At 44.1% G+C, this 4,288-nt stretch overlaps 1 protein-coding gene across 3 annotated transcripts in view; it reads left to right on the top strand.

The window, feature by feature from the left end:
* The window catches only part of ARFGAP3 (ADP ribosylation factor GTPase activating protein 3), a 92,646-nt gene that overhangs the window by 2,731 nt on the left and 85,627 nt on the right, over window positions 1–4,288 (top strand). The gene's annotated exons all lie outside the window — the stretch shown is intronic.

Raw genomic sequence — 4,288 nt, 5'->3', positions numbered from 1 at the left:
TTACAAACTAGTCAGGGGGGACCAGCAGGCACTGGGGAAGTCCCTGTTCCCCCGAGCACTGCCAGGAGTGACCAGGAATAACGGTCACAAGCTGGCAGAGGGTAGATTTAGGCTAGATATCAGGAGGCGCTACTTCACGGTCAGGGCGGCTAGGATCTGGAACCAACTTCCAAGAGAAGTGGTGCTGGCTCCTACCCTGGGGGTCTTTAAGAGGAGGTTAGATGTATACCTTGCTGGGGTTGTTTGACCCCAGTACTCTTTCCTGCCATGGCAGGGGGTCGGACTAGATGATCTACTCAGGTCCCTTCCAACTCTAGAAACTACGAAACTATAAGAGGGGGAGGGTGGGCACACTGCCTGCCAACCCAGCCACAGGCAGGTAAGTTTATTTCTTTATCTTGCTTGGGCTTGGGTGGGGAGGAGACCAAGACCCCCCACAGTTCAGGAGGGAGTGCAGTAGGCACAGGGCACTGTCCCGCTCCCTTCTGCACTGTGTGGATTGCCCCATGACCCGGCCTGCCTGGGGCCCAGTTCACTGTGCGTGGGAGAGAGCAGGCTGCCGCTACAGGCTGGGGCTGGCAGTGGCCCCAGGCTCTTCCCCGCACTAGGGGCGGGCTGCAGTGATGGGAGGGTGACTGCTGCCACCCCAGTATTCACCATAGTCCTCCCTATCCTGCCTCCCCAGCGCCGCCACTGAATGCTGGGAAAAGCCTGGTGCTGCTGCCGGCCCCCACCTGTGCCAGCCTGGGCTCTGGGCAGCTGCAGCAGCCAGGCTGCAAACAGTTGCACCAGGCTCCACAGCCCTGGCATCTGCTCCACACTGGCAAGTGCACACATGCCTCAGAGCAGAGTGCAGGGGAGGGTTGCGCTGCCTCAGACCCTATCCCCGCTCTCTGCTCTGAGTGTGGAGCAGATGCCAGGGCTGCGGAGCCCTGTGCAGCTGTTTGCAGCCTGCCTGCTGCAGCTGCCCAGAGCCCAGGCTGGCTACAGGCAGGGCCTGGCAGCGGCACTGGGCTTTTCTGGGCTGGGCTGTGCTGCCTCAGGGCCCGCCCCCCACATCTGCTCCAAGGTGCGCAATGCTGGAGCCTCCACTCTTTCCAGCCTCCTGGCTGCAGCCAGCCCAGGCTCTGGGTAGCTGCTGCCATCCACAGAGCCTGGGCTGCTTGCAGCCTCCCAGCTGTCTGCTGGGAACAGCCCAGGCTCCGTGGCTGGCAGCAGCTGCCTCTTTGTCTGTCTCTCTCTTGCCCCTTCCTTCTCTCAAAACTATGGCAAAAATTTGGTGTCCCGCGCATTGTGCAGCGCTTTAAATTCCCCAGTAATTATTTGGCATTCAGCCCGCCTAGCTTTGGCCAACATCACGTCTAGCCCAGGTACATACTTGAGTTGTGCACCCCGGTGTAAAAGGTGGCAACCAGATCAGACATCTGTCATGTCACGGCCTTATATACATAGCCCTTCTTCCAATATATGGTGCATATTAGTCTGTAAATATAAAATCCCCTGGAAAATTGAGTGTTGGGGTACTTATTAACATTTTCAGAAGTTAGGGAGTACTTGCTACTTAGGGTTGAGAAAAAACAAGCTAGACTAGCTTGAGAAGAGTAATTCCATTGCACATACTAGATTTAGCTAACCCTTCAGTAAAGACATTTTCAGGGGCACAGAGCAACAGTGCATTGTCTCAAATAACTTCCTAGTATCTGTGTTTCTTAAAATTTGTAAGAATTCAGTCTTAGGTAAACTGTTTGCAAAAAATATTTTGTTTCTGTTGTTTGTTTTTATAGTTGGTCATACCTGGCTCTGTGTCCTGTCTTTTTTTTTTTCTTGGCATTTTCTTATCTTTATCTCTTCTGCTCTCTGCACCTTAATTTGTGGTGTTTTTTGCTGATGTGGGGAGGAAATACAAGCTAGTAAACTAGTGCGCTCTTATATTCCTTACTGCTAAATGTTAGGTGCATTACTGGAAAATATATCAATAATGTAGGTAACATTTAAAAATGCAACACTTGGAAAGAACTTGCGTAATTCTCTCTCTAATGTAGCAAAATGTCTTAGTACTATGTTTTAAGATTTGTTTTCACACCAGATTTGGTGTGGAGTAAACAAAGGTGCGAATATCCAGTGCTCAAGCTACTTCATATAAACTTCCTAGCTGTTGCCACTGGGCAGAAAGGCTGCTGAGAGCCCACTTTCAGCTGATGCCAGCACTTACAGCAAGGGTCAGCAACCGCAGAGGGGCCCGGAAGGCTGTTGCCCACGGGCCATGGGCCAGCTGCAAAAACCTGCTCCAGGCTCTGGCATGTCAGCCCTCTAGAGCCTTCCAAGGTAGACATTGTGGGGTTTTTTGGCACTCCGGCCAAAAAACGTTGCCTACCCCAACTTACAGGTTCCTGAGGAGGTTGGGGGTAGGAGACCATGCCTTCAAACCAACTTGGTTGCACTCTAACCAAGGGGAGCGCGGCAAACTAATGTGTGTCCATAACCCTACTCTTCTTTTCAGGTGGAAAAAGATGTTTAGTATTAGTATTTTTTTTTTTTTAACCACATTTCCATTTCCTGTCATAATTGATGACAGGATGATAAAGTGAGAAGTGATTTAGAAATTCAGAATGCTTTGCAAAACACTTGTGACTTAAACTAATGAACCAGCTAGTTCTACTTCTGCAGCATCGCAGGAATACACAGTATCTTAAGAAAAAACTGCAGTTTTTACATGACATTACTTTCCCAAAGTAGTATGCATTCCTTCTGCATGTGCCACTATTCTAAAAATTAAGTCATTTCATCCTGTGGCTTTTCAGAGAGAATATGGTAGTTTATTTTAGAGGTTGATGCTGAGCCAGTGAAGCCACAATTGCTTTATGATATGGCAGTCAAATTTCCTGGATGATGCAATTAGTTTCAAGATGATGAAATTCAGAAATGCTTATAGATAGAACAGTGTGGAATCTTTTATGGTACCTATTATGCTGGCCTTTTAAAACACTGAATTGTTCCAAGTATAACCACTCAATAGTGTTCTTGTTATATTTTTCCTATGTGCACTGTATTCATTGTTGGATTCTGTGTTGAGCTTCAAGTCTGTTTTGCTAACTCATGTTAAAAACAAGACCTGTTCGGTGTAAAAGAGTTTTTGCCTGCAATTTGAAGGGACAAGGACTTGCCTGCATCCACCCTATGCTAAGGGGACTGTCGTTACCCCAACTGCTCCACCCCCAACAGCCCTCTCTGTTCATTTAACTTCTTGAAACTGCACTTTTAGAGAGAAGTAATGTTTTTAATAATATTTAAACTTCTGTACTAGATGCATTCTTGAGACCATGTTGATATGGGTTCTTTAAACTTGTCTCTCTCAAACAGTAATAACATTGAAAACATAAGTACACATCTCATGCAGGACGTTGATAATTGAAAAAAAATCAGATATCTTGGTTAAATTCATTTTTTCTTTATTTTACTTTTTAAAAATAAACCCATTTAAAAACACACACCCATAAATTTTTAATGCAAAAAGCCTGAAATCCAAATAATCTATTTAAGTGTAAATTATTCAGAAGTCAGCTGTATATGTCTACTGTTATTATTTTTAACAAAAATCAAAACAGCTGGCTGTAGTTACTTATGGGTCATGTATCTGGTTACTGTTTGTTGGAAGTCCTGTACAATAACCTCTTCTGCAGGTGCCTCAGTTCATACAACTGTTTCAGCTTAGTGATAGTTTATTCAAACCTGAGAAACCAGCAGGAAGTTATAAAAGCCAAAAAACTTGTGTGTCCTTTCTAAAGGATAAATAAAAAGTGGGAGAAACAGATCCACTAGTTCTATACAGAACTATACAGATGCTATACAGAATGACGTGATAACCAGAGCCAGTTAAATCTACTAAGAAAACGAACAGACTTTGTTCATTAAAATGTATTAATTGAAGAATATGTTTAAATATTTTTTCTTATAAAGTGCATTTTAAAGTAGTTTTACTTAACATTTTAAAAATTGTTTTATTAGTTGTTTTTGTGCATTTTAATTCAATTTAATTTCAATTTCTATCTAAACAGTGCTTAACATAAATTATAAATGTCAGTCATCAGTCACTCGCATGCTATCCAAGCACATTTATTTAAGCAATAAGCGTTTATTTGAATTCTTGTTCTTCTTCTTGTTATTATTATTTTATTACACTTTTATTAGGCATATTCCATAGCAAACAGCAGTGTCACATAGAGTGTGGAGCTGATATTTCATCAGTGTTTTAATGGTTGTCAACTAATGCCAAGTTACCTTGAGGAAA

This window comes from Gavialis gangeticus, unplaced genomic scaffold, assembly GCF_001723915.1.
Source record: "Gavialis gangeticus isolate Ggan-Ray unplaced genomic scaffold, GavGan_comp1, whole genome shotgun sequence".
Classification (NCBI taxonomy): Eukaryota; Metazoa; Chordata; order Crocodylia; family Gavialidae; genus Gavialis; species Gavialis gangeticus.
Note: the sequence above shows the minus strand (reverse complement) of the source record. Positions and strands in the feature narration are given on the sequence as shown.